Source organism: Lolium rigidum, chromosome 4 (assembly GCF_022539505.1).
Source record: "Lolium rigidum isolate FL_2022 chromosome 4, APGP_CSIRO_Lrig_0.1, whole genome shotgun sequence".
NCBI lineage: Eukaryota > Viridiplantae > Streptophyta > Magnoliopsida > Poales > Poaceae > Lolium > Lolium rigidum.
In genome coordinates, this window is record NC_061511.1 from 136,877,448 (window position 1) to 136,900,097 (window position 22,650).

At 42.1% G+C, this 22,650-nt stretch overlaps 1 long non-coding RNA gene across 1 annotated transcript; it reads right to left on the reverse strand.

Annotated features, from left to right (window-relative positions):
- Positions 1-20,193: 20,193 nt before the first annotated feature.
- LOC124649046 lies at positions 20,194-22,114 on the reverse strand. The gene is made up of 3 exons (XR_006986516.1): positions 21,846-22,114; positions 21,653-21,715; positions 20,194-20,487 (listed from the first exon to the last, which is right to left on the reverse strand). It is a non-coding gene; the product is annotated as an uncharacterized LOC124649046 (long non-coding RNA).
- Positions 22,115-22,650: the final 536 nt, after the last annotated feature.

Genomic DNA, 22,650 nt, shown 5'->3' on the forward strand with positions numbered 1-22,650 from the left:
GTGACCCGGCCACCGTCTCCTTGTAAATGGACCAACGTTGCTCGGAGTTGATACGCATTATCTTCCAACGGGTGTGCATTCCAAACCCCACATTATGCCTTCCCTCTAGCTCAATACCATCATTTGGCTCATTCCAATTCAACTCAACCCTAACTTGTGCTACCACCTCCGCAAAGCTAGGGCTAACGTCAAACACCAAGTCAACCTCTTCCGGGTCCGGCTCTATGTTTCCCTTCAAGTAAGCATCCTTGTCCACATGATGAACATGAACAATTCTTTCCATCCCCCTAGCATAATGGGAACAACACATACACACATGTGTTCATTAGATACCATAATCAACATAATCTACCCATACAAACTAGCACACTACCATTTCTTCTACTTCAACAACCCTAACATCCAACCAAATCCATCTCCACCCTCAAATCAACCAAATCCACATCTAGGGTTTCACATATAGATTGGAGCAAACACACAAAATCAATGGATGAAAAGAGGGGAAACGGAGGAGATTACCTCAAGCAACGAGTTGGGAACGATCTCCACGGACAGATCTGACAATTTGGTGGTTGATTTGGTGGGGGGGAGAGAGGGGGAGAGAGAAAACCGGGCGCCTTTGGAGGAGAGAAGAAGAACAGAGGAAGAAAGAAAGAAGAAGGGTCGGGCTGGGCGCGCGCGGCGCCCAAACTTAAGTGAATGTGTGGCGCCCTTGCCAGGGGCGCCACACTTTCAAAGTGTGGCGCCGGCCAGAGCGGCGCCACTCGTGCTGCCACGTCGGATCGAGGTCACCAGCTCAGCGTCGACGGGTGATACGTCTCCGACGTATCGATAATTTCTTATGTTCTATGCCATATTATTGATGATACCTACATGTTTTATGCACACTTTATGTCATATTCGTGCATTTTCTCGGAGCTAACCTATTAACAAGATGCCGAAGTGCCGGTTCTCGTTTTCTGCTGTTTTTGGTTTCGAAATCCTAGTAACGAAATATTCTCGGAATTGGACGAAACGAAGACCCAGGGGCCTATTTTTCCACGGAGCTTCCTGAAGACCGAAGAGCATACGAAGTGGGGCCACGAGGTGGCGACACCACAAGGCGGCGCGGCCAAGGGGGGGGGCCCACGCCGCCCTATGGTGTGGGCCCCTCGTCTGGCCCCCGACTCTGCCCTTCCGCCTACTTAAAGCCTCCGTCGCGAAACCCCTGATGCGAAAAACCACGATACGGAAAACCTTACTGAGACGCCGCCGCCGCCGATCCCATCTCGGGGGATTCTCGGAGATCTCCTCCGGCACCTCGCCGGAGAGGGGATTCATCTCCCGGAGGACTCTACACCGCCATGGTCGCCTCCGGAGTGATGAGTGAGTAGTTCACCCCTGGAATATGGGTCCATAGCAGTAGCTAGATGGTTGTCTTCTCCTCATTGTGCTTCATTGTTGGATCTTGTGAGCTGCCTAACATGATCAAGATCATCTATCTGTAATTCTCTATGTTGTGTTTGTCGGGATCCGATGGATAGAGAATACCATGTCATGTTAATTATCAAGTTATTACATATGTGTTGTTTATGATCTTGCATGCTCTCCGTTACTAGTAGAGGCTCTGGCCAAGTTTTTGCTTTTAACTCCAAGAGGGAGTATTTATGCTCGATAGTGGGTTCATGCCTGCATTGACACCTGGGACAGTGACAGAAAGTTCTAAGTTTGTGTTGTGCTGTTGCCACTAGGGATAAAACATTGGCGCTATGTCCGAGGATGTAGTTGTTGATTACATTACGCACCATACTTAATGCAATTGTCTGTTGTTAGCAACTTAATACTGGAGGGGTTCGGATGATAACCTGAAGGTGGACTTTTTAGGCATAGATGCAGTTGGATGGCGGTCTATGTACTTTGTCGTAATACCCAATTAAATCTCACTATACTTATCATGTCATGTATGTGCATTGTTATGCCCTCTCTATTTGTCAATTGCCCGACTGTAATTTGTTCACCCAACATGCTTTTATCTTATGGGAGAGACACCTCTAGTGAACTGTGGACCCCGGTCCATTCTTTAATACTGAAATACAAATCTGCTGCAATACTTGTTTTACTATTTTCTCTGCAAACAATCATCTTCCACACAATACGGTTAATCCTTTGTTACAGCAAGCCGGTGAGATTGACAACCTCACTCGTTTCGTTGGGGTAAAGTACTTTGGTTGTGTTGTGCAGGTTCCACGTTGGCGCCGGAATCCCTCGGTGTTGCGCCGCACTACATCCCGCCGCCATCAACCTTCAACGTGCTTCTTGGCTCCTCCCGGTTCGATAAACCTTGGTTTCTTTCCGAGGGAAAACTTGCTGCTGTGCGCATCATACCTTCCTCTTGGGGTTGCCCAACGAACGTGTGAAATACACGCCATCAAGCTCTTTTTCTCGGCGCCGTTGCCGGGGAGATCAAGACACGCTGCAAGGGGAGTCTCCACTTCTCAATCTCTTTACTTTGTTTTTGTCTTGCTTTATTTTATTTACTACTTTGTTTGCTGCACTTATATCAAAACACAAAAAAATTAGTTGGTAGTTTTACTTTATTTACTGTCTTGTTTGCTATATCAAAAACACAAAAAAAATTAGTTACTTACATTTACTTTACTTATTTCATCATGTTTCCTTTTAATTTTACCGCAAAGAACATACCGGTAGGACAAGGGTCTATAATTGGGAGGAACAATATAGAAGAATTTTTCACCCATGTTAGTACCGTTGAAGATTTTGAAGATAGACACTTGGTAGAACTTGCTCCTACTTATGAAATTGCTGCTGTCTGCTTTAGTTCGCCTGTTGGAAACTAAATTTGTTAATCTTAATCCTATAATCCAACACATGTTTCTTACACTTGGTGATTTGGAAGAGGGGGAAAAGAAAGATTTTGTTTTAGAAACCCTTCTTAGAGAATTTGGTGGTCTAGCAAGAGAGGCTAGAAAGGTCTTCGCTAAATTTAATATGCTTGGTTCTCATACTAGTTTTGTTAGTCTCCTTGAAAAAATGGACATGGATAGGATAAGGTATACTAATAATGTTAATGATGGTGGGGAGATCAAAGCACCAATACCATGTAAACTCCTAGCTATGAATGATGCACTAGAAAATAACTATGCTTGGCTTGTTCCTGAAAATTTGTTCGATGAGAGTAGCAAGCCCAAGACTAATGAAAAGGGAGACGCTGAAACTTATGTATCCAATATACTATGCATGGTTGAGAAAACTCCAAACCCCGCTGTAGGTGCACCACCCTTCGATAATACTTGAGATACACTTTCTGCGCCTAGCTGAAAGGCGTTAAAGAAAAGCGCTTATGGGAGACAACCCATGTTTTTACTACAGTACTTTATTTTATATTTGTGGTTTGGAAGTTGTTTACTACTGTAGCAACCTCTCCTTATCTTAGTTTTATGTTTTGTTGTGCCAAGTAAAGTCTTTGATAGAAAAGTAAGTACTAGATTTGGATTACTGCGCAGTTCCAGATTTCTTTGCTGTCACGAATCTGGGTCTATCTCCCTGTAGGTAGCTCAGAAAATTAAGCCAATTTACGAGCATGATCCTCAGATATGTACGCAAATTCCATTCAATTTGAGCATTTTCGTTTGAGCAAGTCTGGTGGGCTAATAAAATCCATCTTTACGGACTATTCTGTTTTGACAGATTCTGTCTTTTATTTCGCATTGCCTCTTTTGCTATGTCGGATGAATTTCTTTGATCCATTAATGTCCAGTAGCTTTATGCAATGTCCAGAAGTGTTAAGAATGATTGTGTCACCTCTGAACATGTGAATTTTTATTATGCACTAACCCTCTAATGAGTTGTTTCGAGTTTGGTGTGGAGGAAGTTTTCAAGGATCAAGAGAGGAGTATGATGCAATATGATCAAGGAGAGTGAAAGCTCTAAGCTTGGGGATGCCCCGGTGGTTCACCCCTGCATATTCTAAGAAGACTCAAGCGTCTAAGCTTGGGGATGCCCAAGGCATCCCCTTCTTCATCGACAACATTATCGAGTTCCTCCCTCGAAACTATATTTTTATTCCGTCACATCTTATGTACTTTGCTTGGAGCGTCGGTTTGTTTTTGTTTTTTTTTGTTTTGTTTGAATAAAATGGATCCTAGCATTCACTTTATGGGAGAGAGACACGCTCCGCTGTAGCATATGGACAAATATGTCCTTAGACTCTACTCATAGTATTCATGGCGAAGTTTCTTCTTCGTTAAATTGTTATATGGTTGGAATTGGAAAATGCTACATGTAGTAACTCTAAAATGTCTTGGATAATTTGATACTTGGCAATTGTTGTGCTCATGTTTAAGCTCTTGCATCATATACTTTGCACCCATTAATGAAGAAATACTTAGAGCTTGCTAATTTGGTTTGCATATTTGGTTTCTCTAGAGTCTAGATAACATCTAGTATTGAATTTTGAACAACAAGAAAGACGGTATGGAGTCTTATAATGTTTACCATATGTCTTTTATGTGAGTTTTGCTGTACCGTTCATCCTTGTGTTTGTTTCAAATAACCTTGCTAGCCTAAACCTTGTATCGAGAGGGAATACTTCTCATGCATCCAAAATACTTGAGCCAACCACTATGCCATTTGTGTCCACCATACCTACCTACTACATGGTATTTATCCGCCATTCCAAAGTAAATTGCTTGAGTGCTACCTTTAAAATTCCATCATTCACCTTTACAATATATAGCTCATGAGACAAATAGCTTAAAAACTATTGTGGTATTGAATATGTACTTATGCACTTTATCTCTTATTAAGTTGCTTGTTGTGCGATAACCATGCTTCTGGGGACGCCATCAACTATTTTTTGTTGAATATCATGTGAGTTGCTATGCATGTCCGTCTTGTCTGAAGCAAGAGAGATCTACCACCTTCATGGTTAGAGCATGCATATTGTTAGAGAAGAACTTTGGGCCGCTAACTAAAGCCATGATTCATGGTGGAAGTTTCGAGTCTTGGACATATATCCTCAATCTCATATGAGAATAATAATTGTTGCCACATGCTTATGCATTAAAGAGGAGTCCATTATCTGTTGTCCATGTTATCCCGGTATGGATGTCTAAGTTGAGAATAATCAAAAGCGAGAAATCCAAAATGCGAGCTTTCTCCTTAGACCTTTGTACGAGGCGGCATGGAGGTACCCCATTGTGACACTTGGTCAAAACATGTGCATTGCAAAGATCCGGTAGTCCAAGTTAATTAGGACAAGGTGCGGGCACTATTAGTATACTATGCATGAGACTTGCAACTTGTAAGATATAATGTACATAACTCATATGCTTTATTACTACCGTTGACAAAATTGTTTCATGTTTTCAAAACAAAAGCTCTAGCACAAATATAGCAATCGATGCTTTCCTCTTTGAAGGACCATTCTTTTTTACTTTTATGTTGAGTCGGTTCACCTATCTCTCTCCACCTCGGAAGCAAACACTTGTGTGAACTGTGCATTGATTCCTACATATTTGCATATTGTACTTGTTATATTACTCTATGTTGACAATTATCCATGAGATATACATGTTACAAGTTGAAAGCAACCGCTGAAACTTAATCTTCCTTTGTGTTGCTTCAATGCCTTTACTTTGATTTATTGCTTTATGAGTTAACTCTTATGCAAGACTTATTAATACTTGTCTTGAAGTACTATTCATGAAAAGTCTTTGCTATATGATTCACCTGTTTACTTATGTCATTACCATTGTTTTGATCGCTGCATCCACTACATATGTTTACAAATAGTATGATCAAGGTTATGATGGCATATCACTTCAGAAATTATCTTTGTTATCGTTTTACCTCGCTCGGGACGAGCAGAACTAAGCTTGGGGATGCTTGATACGTCTCCGACGTATCGATAATTTCTTATGTTCTATGCCATATTATTGATGATACCTACATGTTTTATGCACACTTTATGTCATATTCGTGCATTTTCCGGAACTAACCTATTAACAAGATGCCGAAGTGCCGGTTCTCGTTTTACTGCTGTTTTTGGTTTCGAAATCCTAGTAACGAAATATTCTCGGAATTGGACGAAACGAAGACCCGGGGGCCTATTTTTCCACGGAGCTTCCGGAAGACAGAAGAGCATACGAAGTGGGGCCACGAGGTGGCGACACCACAGGGCGGCGCGGCCAAGGGGGCCGCGCCGCCCTATGGTGTGGGCCCCTCGTCGGGCCCCCGACTCGCCCTTCCGCCTACTTAAAACCACCGTCGCGAAACCCCCGATGCGAAAAACCACGATACGGAAAATCTTGCCGAGACGCCGCCGCCGCCGATCCCATCTCGGGGGATTCCGGAGATCTCCTCCGGCACCCTGCCGGAGAGGGGATTCATCTCCCGGAGGACTCTACACCGCCATGGTCGCCTCCGGAGTGATGAGTGAGTAGTTCACCCCTGGACTATGGGTCCATAGCAGTAGCTAGATGGTTGTCTTCTCCTCATTGTGCTTCATTGTTGGATCTTGTGAGCTGCCTAACATGATCAAGATCATCTATCCGTAATTCTCTATGTTGTGTTTGTCGGGATCCGATGGATAGAGAATACCATGTCATGTTAATTATCAAGTTATTACATATGTGTTGTTTATGATCTTGCATGCTCTCCGTTACTAGTAGAGGCTCGGCCAAGTTTTTGCTTTTAACTCCAAGAGGGAGTAGTTATGCTCGATAGTGGGTTCATGCCCGCATTGACACCGGGACGAGTGACGAGAAAGTTCTAAGGTTGTGTTGTGCTTGTTGCCACTAGGGATAAAACATTGGCGCTATGTCCGAGGATGTAGTTGTTGATTACATTACGCACCATACTTAATGTAATTGTCTGTTGTTAGCAACTTAATACTGGAGGGGGTTCGGATGATAACTCTGAAGGTGGACTTTTTAGGCATAGATGCGGTTGGATGGCGGTCTATGTACTTTGTCGTAATGCCCAATTAAATCTCACTATACTTATCATGTCATGTATGTGCATTGTTATGCCCTCTCTATTTGTCAATTGCCCGACTGTAATTTGTTCACCCAACATGCTTTTATCTTATGGGAGAGACATCTCTAGTGAACTGTGGACCCCGGTCCATTCTTTTAATACTGATATACAAATCTGCTGCAATACTTGTTTTACGATTTTCTCTGCAAACAATCATCTTCCACACAATACGGTTAATCCTTTGTTACAGCAAGCCGGTGAGATTGACAACCTCACTGTTTCGTTGGGGCAAAGTACTTTGGTTGTGTTGTGCAGGTTCCACGTCGGCGCCGGAATCCCTGGTGTTGCGCCGCACTACATCCCGCCGCCATCAACCTTCAACGTGCTTCTTGGCTCCTCCTGGTTCGATAAACCTTGGTTTCTTTCCGAGGGAAAACTTGCTGCTGTGCGCATCATACCTTCCTCTTGGGGTTGCCCAACGAACGTGTGAAATACACGCCATCAACGGGCCACGTCGGATGGGTGTGTGGCGCCAGAGCTAGAGGCGCCACATGGGCATGTGTGGCGCCCTTGGGAGGGGCGTCACACAAAAGGGTTAGATTCGTGAAATAGTTTCGCCGGAGGGTCAGTCTGTGCTTTTCTTTCAGTTTTGGGTTATTTTTGTGTAAATCGCCCCAGTGCGATTCGGCCCGGCCCCACTCAAATGCCGGCCGGGGCCTGGGTTTGCAATGAAGTGTGCCAGGAAGGTAGGTGGTGAATCCTATTCACCGCTCAAAGCGGGCTCTATCGGGCGCGCCGCTGCCGCGCACCCCACGTCCATACTGGGCTTGGCCCATTTACTCCCGATTGCTTCTCTCTTCCTTTTCTCATGCGTAACACTGATGCTGCTTTCTGCACGAGACGGGCTGGTTATTTTTTAGAGACCTGGCTGATGTCGTATGCACAGGAAGGTAGCGATCAAGACATCTAGACTTGGGAGTACGAGGTTTTCTTTTTATTTGTTTTCCTATTTTAAAATTTTCATTTGGTTTCTCCTGTTTTTTGTTTTTTGATCTTCACAATATTTTATCCTTCTACTTTCTTTATTTTAATATGTTCCTACTTTCAACTTAGATCAAATTTGAAATTTGATCATTTTCGATTTTGAATATTGAATTTTGTTCTGATTCTAAATTCGTTCAATTTAAAAATTGTTCAATTCAGAAATCCGTTCATTTTTTGAAATTTGTTCACATTCGAAATTTTTTTCATCTTTGAAATTAGATCAAACTTGAAATTAGTTCATTTTAGAAATTCGTTCACATTCGAAGCTTGTTCACATTAAATTTTTGTTCAAATCCAAAATTTATTCTGATTCTAAAATTGTTCAATTTCAATATTTGTTTAGTTTTGAAATTTGGTTCATTCTCAAAACTTGTTCTGATTCTATAATTGTTCATTTTCAAAATTTGTTCTGATTCTAAAATCGTTCTATTTTGAATGTTTAAATCCAAAATCTGTTCATTTTTCGAAATTTGTTCACACTTACTAGGGGCAATTGTAGTCTCTCGCTTCATATTAGATCAAATTGTTATGTTTTCCTTTGATGGATTGCTTGCAAGTACGTGAAAGTAAGTGAAAGTCAGGTTCTGACCAATGAAGAGAATTTAAAAGGAAAACGACTGCACGTATGAAACATGGGCTGAACCCAACTTACTGTGGGACACCGGGACTGGGACAGCTGATTCTCTAAGCGGGAGCGAACGTTATCGTCGCTTAACGCGATGAATAGGACGACCCTAGGCAGGTGTTAGATCATCTCCACTTATTGGGGTTTTTCAGGCCAAAATCCGGCGCTATTTAGTACCGGATGAATGTAAAGCTTAGCTTGGGGAGGCCCATTTTTTTCCAGCCGCAAGCCCAGGGTCGCGTCCTGACACTCAACCATCCCGTAAATAGCGACGTTGCAGTCGCCGAAAAGGGGAACCGTCGAGTGGCAACCATGTCCATCGATGTATTGAACCGCCGTAATGGACCGCGAAGTGGCCTGGGTCTGCCCAAATGCCTTGCCGGGAACCGTCGCAATGGTTTCGACGCGCGAACCGCTGTAATGGAGCACTAACTTCGCGGAAGAGCAACCGCCGCTCTCTTCGTCGATAGACCACTACATATACGTTCTGCGATCTACCGGCCGACGCCATTCATCTCTTCACCATCCTCTGTCATCGGACACTTCAGCATGAGCAGTCTCTCTTTGCCATCAGACATAGACAGCAAGGGGAAATTATTGGGGATACGTTGCATAGAAAATAAAAAATTTCCTACCGCGAGAACGCAAACCAAACCAAGATGCAATCTAGAAGATGGGAGCAACGCGGAGATGATCGAGACTCACCCTTGAATATTTCCAAAGCCTACAAGATGAGGCTCTTGTTGCTGCGGTAGACGATCACTTGCCGCTTTCAAAAGCGCGTAGAAGATCTTGACGGTGCCACAATCGGGCAGCACCTCCTTACCCGGTCACACGTTCGGTGTTGATGAAGACGACGTCCTTCTCCCCGTTCCAGCGGGCAGCGGAAGTAGTAGCTCCTCCTTGAATCCGGCAGCACGACGGCGTGGTGGCGGTGGAGATGGAGAATTCCGGCGGAGCTTCGCTAAGCGTTTGCGGGAGAGGTGGAGGAGGTGGGTGATGACGCGTAAAGCACACGCCCGTTGGGAACCCCAAGTGGAAGGTGTGATGCGTACATCAGCAAGTTCCCTCAGTAAGAAACCAAGGTTTATCGAACTAGTAGGAGTCAAGAAGCACGTTGAAGGTTGATGGCGGAGGAGTGTAGTGCGGCGCAACACCAGGGATTCCGGCGCCAACGTGGAACCTGCACAACACAATCACAGAACTTTGCCCCAACGTAACAGCGAGGTTGTCAATCTCACCGGCTTGCTGTAAACAAAAGATTAGATGTATAGTGTGGATGATGATGGTTGTTTGCGAAGAACAGTAAAGAACAATTGCAGCAGTTTGTATTTCAGATGTAAAGAATAGGACCGGGGTCCACAGATCACTAGCGGTGTCTCTCCCATAAGATAGCAGATGTTGGGTGAACAAATTACAGTTGGGCAATTGACAAATAAAGAAGGCATAACAATGCACATACATACATCATGATGAGTACTATGAGATTTAATCAGGGCATTACGACAAAGTACATAGACCGCTATCCAGCATGCATCTATGCCTAAAAAGTCCACCTTCAGAGTTATCATCCGAACCCCTTCCAGCATTAAGTTGTAAACAACGGACAATTGCATTAAGTATGGTGCGTAATGTAATCAACACAAATATCCTTAGACAAAGCATCGATGTTTTATCCCTAGTGGCAACAAGCACATCCACAACCTTAGAACTTTCCGTCACCGTCCCGCATTTAATGGAGGCATGAACCCACTTTCGAGCATAAATACTCCCTCTTGGAGTCACAAGTATCAACTTGGCCGAGCCTCTACTAGCAACGGAGAGCATGCAAGAACATAAATAACATATATGATAGATTGATAATCAACTTGACATAGTATTCAATATTCATCGGATCCCAACAAACACAACATGAAGGATTACAAATAGATGATCTTGATCATGATAGGCAGCTCACAAGATCTAACATGATAGCACAATGGGGAGAAGACGACCATCTAGCTACCGCTATGGACCCATAGTCCAGGGGTGAACTACTCACACATCGATCCGGAGGCGATCATGGCGATGAAGAGACCTCCGGGAGATGATTCCCTCTCCGGCAGGGTGCCGGAGGCGATCTCCTGAATCCCCCGAGATGGGATTGACGGCGGCGGCGTCTCTGGAAGGTTTTCCGTATCGTGGCTCTCGGTACTGGGGGTTTCGTGACGGAGGCTTTAAGTAGGCGGAAGGGCGGAGTCGGGAGAGTCACGAGGGCCCCACACGCTAGGGCCGCGCGGGCCCCCCTTAGGCCGCGTCGCCCTAGTGTGGCGGCGCCCTGATGCGTGTAGTTGACACGTCCGTTGGGAACCCCAAGAGGAAGGTGTGATGCGCACAGTAGCAAGTTTCCCTCAGTAAGAAACCAAGGTTTAATCGAACCAGTAGGAGTCAAGAAGCACGTTGGAGGTTGATGGCGGCGGGATGTAATGCAGCGCAACACCAGGGATTCCGGCGCCAACGTGGAACCTGCACAACACAACCAAAGTACTTTGCCCCAACGAAACAGTGAGGTTGTCAATCTCACCGGCTTGCTGTAACTAAGGATTAGATGTATAGTGTGGATGATGATTGTTTGCGAGAAAACAAGTAGAACAAGTATTGCAAGTAGATTGTATTCGATGTAAAAGAATGGACCGGGGTCCACAGCTCACTAGAGGTGTCTCTCCCATAAGATAAATAGCATGTTGGGTGAACAAATTACGATCGGGCAATTGACAAATAGAGAGGGCATGACAATGCACATACATGATATGATAAATATTGTGAGATTTAATTGGGCATTACGACAAAGTACATAGACCGCTATCCAGACATGCATCTATGCCTAAAAGTCCACCTTCAGGTTATCATCCGAACCCCTTCCAGTATTAAGTTGCAAAACAACGTGACAATTGCATTAAGTATGGTGCGTAATGTAATCAATAACTACATCCTCGGACATAGCATCAATGTTTTATCCCTAGTGGCAACAAGCACATCCACAACCTTAGAACTTTCTCGTCACTCGTCCCAGATTTAATGGAGGCATGAACCCACTATCGAGCATAAATACTCCCTCTTGGAGTTAAGAGCAAAAACTTGGCCAGAGCCTCTACTAATAACGGAGAGCATGCAAGATCATAAACAACACTTAGGTAATAGATTGATAATCAACATAACATAATATTCTCTATCCATCGGATCCCGACAAACACAACATATAGAATTACAGATAGATGATCTTGATCATGTTAGGCAGCTCACAAGATCCGACAATGAAGCACATGAGGAGAAGACAACCATCTAGCTACTGCTATGGACCCATAGTCCAGGGGTGAACTACTCACTCATCACTCCGGAGGCGACCATGGCGGTGAAGAGTCCTCCGGGAGATGAATCCCCTCTCCGGCAGGGTGCCGCAGGTGATCTCCTGAATCCCCCGAGATGGGATTGGCGGCGGCGGCGTCACAGTAAGGTTTTCCGTATCGTGGCTCTCGGTACCGGGGGTTTCGCGACGAAGGCTTTAAGTAGGCGGAAGGGCAACGCGGGGCCACACGAGGGCCCCACACGCCGTGGCCGCGCGGCCAAGGGCCAGGCCGCGCCGCCTCGTTGTGGCGGCGCCTCGTGGCCCCACTTCCTTTCCCCTCGGTCTTCCGGAAGCTTCGTGCAAAAATAGGACCCCGGGCGTTGATTTTGTCCAATTCCGAGAATATTTCCTTTGTAGGATTTCTGAAACCAAAAACAGTAGAAAACAAGCAATCGGCTCTTCGGCATCTCGTTAATAGGTTAGTGCCGGAAAATGCATAAATACGACATATAATGTGTATAAAACATGTAGATATCATCAATAATGTGGCATGGAACATAAGAAATTATCGATACGTCTGAGACGTATCAGCATCCCCAAGCTTAGTTCCTGCTCTTCCCGAGCAGGTAAACGATAACAAAGATAATTTCTGGAGTGACATGCCATCATAACCTTGATCATACTATTGTAAACATATGTAATGAATGCAGCGATCAAAACAATGGTAATGACATGAGTAAACAAATGAATCATAAAGCAAAGACTTTTCATGAATAGTACTTAAAGACAAGCATCAATAAGTCTTGCATAAGAGTTAACTCATAAAGCAATAAATCAAAGTAAAGGTATTGAAGCAACACAAAGGAAGATTAAGTTTCAGTGGTTGCTTTCAACTTATAACATGTATATCTCATGGATAATTGTCAACATAGAGTAATATAACAAGTGCAATATGCAAGTATGTAGGAATCAATGCACAGTTCACACAAGTGTTTGCTTCTTGAGGTGGAGAGAAATAGGTGAACTGACTCAACATAAAAGTAAAAGAAAGGTCCTTCGCAGAGGAAAGCATCGATTGCTATATTTGTGCTAGAGCTTTTATTTTGAAAACAAGAAACAATTTTGTCAACGGTAGTAATAAAGCACATGTATCATGTAAATTATATCTTATAAGTTGCAAGCCTCATGCATAGTATACTAATAGTGCCCGCACCTTGTCCTAATTAGCTTGGACTACCGGGATCATCGCAATACACATGTTTTAACCAAGTGTCACAAAGGGGTACCTCCATGCCGCCTCGTACAAAGGTCTAAGGAGAAAGCTCGCATTTTGGATTTCTCGCTTTTGATTATTCTCAACTTAGACATCCATACCGGGACAACATGGACAACAGATAATGGACTCCTCTTTAATGCATAAGCATGTAGCAACAATTAGTATTCTCATATGAGATTGAGGATATATGTCCAAAACTGAAACTTCCACCATGATTCATGGCTTTAGTTAGCGGCCCAATGTTCTTCTCTAACAATATGCATGCTCTAACCATTAAAGTGGTAGATCTCCCTTACTTCGGACAAGACGGACATGCATAGCAACTCACATGATATTCAACAAAGAGGAGTTGATGGCGTCCCCGGAAACATGGTTATCGCACAACAAGCAACTTAATAAGAGATAAAGTGCATAAGTACATATTCAATACCACAATAGTTTTTAAGCTATTTGTCCCATGAGCTATATATTGTAAAGGTAAAGAATGGAAATTTTAAAGGTAGCACTCAAGCAATTTACTTTGGAATGGCGGAGAAATATCATGTAGTAGGTAGATATGGTGGACACAAATGGCATAGTGGTTGGCTCAAGGATTTGGATGCATGAGAAGTATTCCCTCTCGATACAAGGTTTAGGCTAGCAAGGTTATTTGAAACAAACACAAGGATGAACCGGTGCAGCAAAACTCACATAAAAGACACATTGTAAACATTATAAGACTCTACACCGTCTTCCTTGTTGTTCAAAACTCAATACTAGAAATTATCTATACTTTAGAGAGACCAAATATGCAAACCAAATTTAGCAAGCTCTAGGTGTTTCTTCATTAATAGGTGCAAAGTATATGATGCAAGAGCTTAAACATGAGCACAACAATTGCCAAGTATCAAATTATTCAAGACATTTTAGAATTACTACATGTAGCATTTCCCGATTCCAACCATATAACAATTTAACGAAGAAGATTCAACCTTCGCCATGAATACTATGAGTAAAGCCTAAGGACATATTTGTCCATATGCAACAGCGGAGCGTGTCTATCTCCCACACAATGAATGCTAGGATCCATTTTATTCAAACAAAACAAAAACGAAAACAAACCGACGCTCCAAGCAAAGCACATAAGATGTGATGGAATAAAAATATAGTTTCGGGGAGGAACCCGATAATGTTGTCGATGAAGAAGGGGATGCCTTGGGCATCCCCAAGCTTAGACGCTTGAGTCTTCTTAAAATATGCAGGGGTGAACCACCGGGGCATCCCCAAGCTTAGAGCTTTCACTCTCCTTGATCATATTGTATCATCCTCCTCTCTTGATCCTTGAAAACTTCCTCCACACCAAACTCGAAACAACTCATTAGAGGGTTAGTGCACAATAAAAATTAACATGTTCAGAGGTGACACAATCATTCTTAACACTTCTGGACATTGCATAAAGCTACTGGACATTAATGGAACAAAGAAATTCATCCACCATAGCAAAAGAGGCAATGCGAAATAAAAGGCAGAATCTGTCAAAACAGAACAGTCCGTAAAGATGGATTTTATTGAGGCACCAGACTTGCTCAATTGAAAATGCCCAAATTGAATGAAAGTTGCGTACATATCTGAGGATCACGCACGTAAATTGGCATATTTTTCTGAGCTACCTCCAGAGGGGCAGGTCGAAATTCGTGACAGCAAAGAAATCTATTACTGCGCAGTAATCCAAATCTAGTATGAACCTTACTATCAAAGACTTTACTAGGCACAACAAAGCACAAAACTAAGATAAGGAGAGGTTGCTACAGTAGTAAACAACTTCCAAGACTCAAATATAAAACAAAAATACTGTAGTAAAAACATGGGTTGTCTCCCATAAGCGCTTTTCTTTAACGCCTTTCAGCTAGGCGCGTGAAAGTGTATATCAAGTATTATCAAGAGACGAAGTATCAACATCATAAGTTGTTCTAATAATAGAATCAAAAGGTAACTTCATTCTCTTTCTAGGGAAGTGTTCCATACCTTTCTTGAGAGGAAATTGATATTTAATATTACCTTCCTTCATATCAATGGTAGCTCCAACGGTTCGAAGAAAAGGTCTTCCCAATATAATGGGACAAGATGCTTTGCATTCAATATCCAAGACAACAAAATCAACGGGGACAAGGTTATTGTTAACGGTAATGCAAACATTATCAACTCTCCCCAAAGGTTTCTTTATAGCATTATCAACAAGATTAACATCCAAATAACAATTTTTCAATGGTGGCAAGTCAAGCATATTATAAATTTTCTTAGGCATAACGGAATTACTTGCACCAAGATCACATAAAGCATTACAATAAAAGTTATTGACCTTCATCTTAATGATGGGCTCCCAACCATCCTCTAGCTTCCTAGGAATAGAAGTTTCAAGTTTTAGTTTCTCTTCTCTAGCTTTTATGAGAGCATTTGTAATATGTTTTGTGAAAGCTAAATTTATAGCACTAGCATTGGGACTCTTAGCAAGTTTTTGTAAGAACTTTATAACTTCAGAGATGTGGAAATCATCAAAATCCAAACCATTATAATCTAAAGCAATGGGATCATCATCCCCAATGTTGGAAAAAATTTCAGCAGTTTTATCACAGGCAGTTTCAGCAGTTTTAGCAGTTTCAGGCAATTTTGCACGCTTTGCACTAGGAGTAGAAACATTGCCAACACCAATTATTTTACCATTGATAGTAGGAGGTGCAGCAACATGTGAATCATTAACATTACTAGTGGTGGTAATAGTCCAAACTTTAGCTACATTATTCTCTTTAGCAAGTTTTCCATTTTCTTCTCTTTCCCACCTAGCATGCAATTCGGCCATCAATCTTATATTCTCATTAATTCTAACTTGGATGGCATTTGCTGTAGTAACAATTTTATTTTCAATATCCCTATTGGGCATAACTTTCGATTTCAAAAGATCAACATCAGCAACAAGACTATCGACTTTAGAAGCAAGTATATCAATTTTCCCAAGCTTTTCTTCAACAGATTTGTTAAAAGCAGTTTGTGTACTAATAAATTCTTTAAGCATAGCTTCAAGTCCAGGGGGTGTGTTCCTATTATTTTGTAAGAATTCCCATAAGAATTACCATAACCGTTACCATTATTATAAGGATATGGTCTACAGTTATTACTAGAATTGTTCCGATAAGCATTGAGGTTGGAATTATTATTTTTAATGAAGTTTACATCAACATGTTCTTCTTGGGAAACCAATGAAGCTAACAGAACATTATTAGGATCAACATTAGTCCTATCATTCACAAGCATAGACATAATATCATCAATCTTATCACCCAAGGAAGAGGTTTCTTCGACAGAATTTACCTTCTTACCTTGTGGAGCTCTTTCCGTGTGCCATTCAGAGTAATTAATAATCATATTATCAAGGAGCTTTGTTGCTTCACCAAGAGTGATGGACATAAAGGTACCTCCAGCAGCTGAATCCAATAGGTTTCGCGAAGAAAAGTTCGATCCTGCATAAAAGGTTTGGATGATCATCCAAGTAGTCAGTCCATGGGTTGGGCAATTTTTAACCAAAGATTTCATTCTTTCCCAAGCTTGTGCAACATGCTCATTATCCAATTGTTTAAAATTCATTATGCTACTTGTCAAAGATATAATTTTAGCAGGGGGATAATATCTACCAATAAAAGCATCCTTGCATTTAGTCCATGAATCAATACTATTCTTAGGCAGAGATAGCAACCAATCTTTAGCTCTTCCTCTTAATGAGAAAAGGAAACAATTTTAATTTTATAATGTCACCATCTACATCTTTATACTTTTGCATTTCACACAATTCAACAAAATTATTGAGATGAGAAGCAGCATCATCAGAACTAACACCAGAAAATTGCTCTCTCATAACAAGATTCAAGAAAGCGAGGTTTAATTTCAAAGAATTCTGCTCGTAGTAGCAGGTGGAGCAATAGGTGTGCACAAGAAATCATTATTATTTGTGGTTGTGAAGTCACACAACTTAGTATTTTCAGGAGTGGCCATTTTAGCAGTATTAAATAAAGCAAACTAGATAAAGTAAATGCAAGTAACTAATTTTTTTGTGTTTTTGATATAGAGTGCAAGACAGTAAATAAAGTAAAGCTAGCAACTATTTTTTTTTGTGTTTTGATATAATGCAGCAAACAAAGTAGTAAATAAAATAAAGCAAGACAAAACAAAGTAAAGAGATTGGATTGTGGAGACTCCCTTGCAGCGTGTCTTGATCTCCCCGGCAACGGCGCCGGAAATTTGCTTGATGCGTGTAGTTGACACGTCCGTTGGGAACCCCAAGAGGAAGGTGTGATGCGCACGATAACAAGTTTCCCTCGATAAGAAACCAAGGTTTAATCGAACCAGTAGGAGTCAAGAAGCACGTTGAAGGTTGATGGCGGCGAGATGTAGTGCGGCGCAACACCAGGGATTCCGGCGCCAACGTGGAACCTGCACAACACAACCAAAGTACTTTGCCCCAACAAAACAGTGAGGTTGTCAATCTCGCCGGCTTGTCTGTAACAAAGGATTAGATGTATAGTGTGGATGATGATTGTTTGCGAGAAAACAGTAGAACAAGTATTGCGAGTAGATTGTATTCGATGTAAAAGAATGGACCGGGGTCCACGAGTTCACTAGAGGTGTCTCTCCCATAAGATAAATAGCATGTTGGGTGAATAAATTACGATCGGGCAATTGACAAATAGAGAGGGCATGACAATGCACATACATGATATGATAAATATTGTGAGATTTAATTGGGCATTACGACAAAGTACATAGACCGCTATCCAGCATGCATCTATGCCTAAAAAGTCCACCTTCGAGTTATCATCCGAACCCCTTCCAGTATTAAGTTGCAAAACAACGGACAATTGCATTAAGTATGGTGCGTAATGTAATCAATAACTACATCCTCGGACATAGCATCAATGTTTTATCCCTAGTGGCAACAAGCACATCCACAACCTTAGAACTTTCCGTCACTGTCCCAGATTTAATGGAGGCATGAACCCACTATCGAGCATAAATACTCCCTCTTGGAGTTAAGAGCAAAAACTTGGCCAGAGCCTCTACTAATAACGGAGAGCATGCAAGATCATAAACAACACATAGGTAATAGATTGATAATCAACATAACATAATATTCTCTATCCATCGGATCCCGATGATACGTCTCCGACGTATCGATAATTTCTTATGTTCTATGCCATATTATTGATGATACCTACATGTTTTATGCACACTTTATGTCATATTCGTGCATTTTCTGGAACTAACCTATTAACAAGATGCCGAAGTGCCAGTTCCTGTTTTCTGCTGTTTTTGGTTTCAGAAATCCTAGTAACGAACTATTCTCGGAATTGGACGAAACAAAGACCCAGAGGCCTATTTCGCCACGAACCTTCCAGAAGACCGAAGAGCATACGAAGTGGGGCCACGAGGTGGCCAGAACACTTGGCGGCACGGCCAAGGGGGGGCCCGCGCCGCCCTGTGGTGTGGGCCCCTCGTTAGCCCCCCGACTCTGCCCTTCCGCCTACTTAAAGCCTCCGTCGCGAAACCCCTGAGGCGAAAAACCACGATACGGAAAACCTTACTGAGATGCCGCCGCCGCCGATCCCATCTCGGGGGATTCTGGAGATCTCCTCCGGCACCCTGCCGGAGAGGGGATTCATCTCCCGGAGGACTCTACACCGCCATGGTCGCCTCCGGAGTGATGAGTGAGTAGTTCACCCCTGGACTATGGGTCCATAGCAGTAGCTAGATGGTTGTCTTCTCCTCATTGTGCTTCATTGTTGGATCTTGTGAGCTGCCTAACATGATCAAGATCATCTATCTGTAATACTCTATGTTGTGTTTGTCGGGATCCGATGGATAGAGAATACCATGTTATGTTAACTAGCAAGGAAGGGCGCGGCGGCACGCCGCACCATGTGTGGTTGAGTGATAGTGATTTCTATTGGTGCTAAATGACTGGGTTTTCATCTATACTCGAACTCAAATATCTACAACAATGAAAACCAATTGTTCCATCTAGACGAACTACCCGAACTCAAATAGGTACAATACCTGTATTCACAGATACAAAATAAATATCAAATTTTTAGCTAGATTGTGATTTTTAGCTAGATTGTGAGTATGTCACACTTCACTGTAGAAATCTAATGTTTGTGTTGCGCCAACATTACTAATAAAATCCAAGAGTACTGAATAACCAACCAAAGACCATCGGGAAAGCCAAATCTTTCAATCAAATCCCAGAGCAATTCAGGTTTCAGGAGGCAAGCAAGCTCAGGAAATTGAAAATGAATAGTGTACAATTGGTATACTTAGCTAAGCTATTTGGACCCCAGCAGAAGGGAAGAAACAACCAGGTAAAGTAGGATTTTAATATCTATGGTGAGAAGGCTGAAAGATTATTTCTGATATCCCATCATTGCAATTACTACAGTAGAAAATTAATGCAAGATCCTACTCTAAGTCCAAATCTGAAAGCCTAAAACCATATTCTTGCACTTCCTTCAGGTACACACCCAAAATCATAATAGGTTTAAGTAACATCACAAGACACTCTCCGTAACAGAAATTATTAATATAGGAAACAACATATATCAACTGGAGCCAAAGGTAATGAGCTCTTTGTGGCTCAATGCAATTGACCACATAATGACCACGACAACACTCGTTGTCGCAGCACCAATGCTTATGTCACCGTTCCCTCTGGTGCCTTCTCCAGCATACAATCAACAACTCCTATCTTCGGCCTGTTGTCCTCACCAGTCTCCTCAACAAATTTGTACACAACAACAGTTGAAAACTTACAAATAATTTTCAGAAGGAAGACAAATGTTGTTGAATTTAGATGATTTCAGAAACAATCCTAGACAAAATCCTGAATCTAGATAAGAATCACATCAACAGACCTCACCGAGAAACATTATTTGTTCGATCTATAAATTGATTCCTTGTAACAACATGCTCAAGGACTTATTTACTAATTAATTCAGTTATCTGCAAGAATTAGAATTCAGAAAAGGAAAATATGCCTGTTATTTCTGATGTTCGTTTTTACAAACAACAGTGTTACTACATGAAAATTATGCAGTAGGTCAATGGATTTTATCCAATGATCAGAAAATAAAAGATATTACCAATTGGTTTATGAGGAAGTACATGTGTACTATAAACTCCAGATTCCTTGGTATAGAGCCTTCGAAGGTTTCTCCCCTGTAATAGCGGCACGAGTAAACAGTAGTTATTCCTAAGAAGGAAAACTGAAGCGAAGACGCTTTATGTAACCTCTACCAGGCGATCTACCATGGAGGAGAACATAACTCGTATACAATTCCTCCAGTCTCTATCTCTGTTTCCCAGATTCGACCACGCGCAAGTTTCCTACATTGTGTCTATTTTGACACACCTTTGTTCAAGGTTTTTTGCATTGTTGGTACAGTTTAAGAAAAAGAACCCCGTTGAGATGAGAAAAAGCACAATAATTACCCCTGATTTATCTTGGTCACTCATTTAAATTGTTCTAATAAGTTGGTGGTCAAAGAACATGAGCTAATGGCGGGGGAAATAGTTCGGTTTTCTTCTTCTCTACTCAACTACCTACAACAAAAAAAATGACTAAAAGGATACTCTGTGCCGCAGTATCATGGGGATATAAGTGATTTGTCTGCTTGTCTGCTCTATATAGTCTCCATCCAAAACCAAAGACCACATTATGTATAGTACTGGTAAGTGTATACATACAGCTCAATGAATGAAGGTCCTAGAACATTTGACATAGCTAACTTGCAGGGTAGAGTTGTGAGTAAGTAAACTCTGTGAGCAAACTTGTGTCATAAGAACTACAAAGTAATAAAGAAGCATGTGATAGGCATCCACAAGGTTGATTACAGCATTGTTTATAAAATCCAACATCTGAGAAGATCTAATTTGATAGCAATGCATAACTATCACCAATTCACCATAAGCTCCTTCCAAGGAGTCATGACACTGAAACAACTATTCTAATAAAAACCATGGTATTAGTAGTTCCAAGCTCATGTTCTGTGTCCTAATTTTTTTTTTTAATGGACCATATTTCACAGAAGCACAGCTTTTGGGGCAGAGCTAATGTGAAGCCATTAATTTCCACTTCACATAATGAGAAACTTTTTGTTACAATGGGTTAAAAACACAGTTCTGTCACCTTCCACTAATTATGATGGGATGCACATGGGACTCACTTTCATCCCAAATGTCAGGCACACTGGCAAGTTAATCTTGTGTCGCTCTCTCTCTCTCTCTCTCTCTCTCTCTCTGAAATCGAAATAAGAATAATTCAAGTGTTGAGAAAAATATGCTGCCAAACTTACCCAGTCAAAACAATTTTCTTGAGAATTACCTGATCAGGGGATCAACAGTTTTCCGTGAACCTAGAGCAGCAGCGGCAGGTTGCTCCCCATCTCTGCATGCACAAATAAATGAGTGTTGCATTAGCCCATATAGTTCCCAGTCAAATGTGTTGCATGGGCAGACAAAAAAAAAGTGCAGGAACACATAAGACGACCAAAATTCCGCAGCAAGAAGACTGCTACCTCCAGGGAGAGCTCGTCTGCTTTCATGAACACAATGGGCTGAAGAAACACTGCACCATCATGGGCCAATTGCCGGACCATACCAGAACGATCAGCATCAAATTAACCAACGCTGACCCTGCCATAGGCCACCATGGCAGTGCCAGCCCACAATAATCATGGAGAAGCATAAACATGCCACAGCAGAGAAGAAAAAATCACAGCCAATGACACCATGAAGGCATGAACCAAGGGGGAGAAATCGAGAGCTCCATACTATCTAAAACAAAAGGAACATCAAGCGAGGTTTGGACTACCCAACATACCTAGAGTCGACCATTTGCTGCTGCTGTACCCTGCCTGAGATGTCAGTCCGCCTCACAAGCCTGAATATAAACCGGCCACGCCGGGTGCGACGGCGGGGGCAGCAGGCGATAGTGGCGCGGCAGTCGGCGATCTGCAGACTTGACTGGATCAACTAAACGTGACAACATCTAAAAGCGAAACCAGGATACTAAGGAAAATATGTTCAATTACAGTTGATTCTACCATTTTAAGCTTCAGGCCTAAAGCAACACTCATCAGGAAGGGAAATTAAGAGTGCTATTTCAAATAGCCACAATATAACTATCCGATTTTTTTGTAAGGGATTGCCTAATTTAGTCACTTAAAGGCAGACTACCTAATCAACAACCCACAGTTCAAATGTCCAAGAATTATATTGGAAATCCTCCATACAAATAATCTGCTTCACATATGGTGTGAATTATAGAACATGTTCGTTAGGCAGAATGACAATGTGCAAAACAGTAAACTATGCTACGGT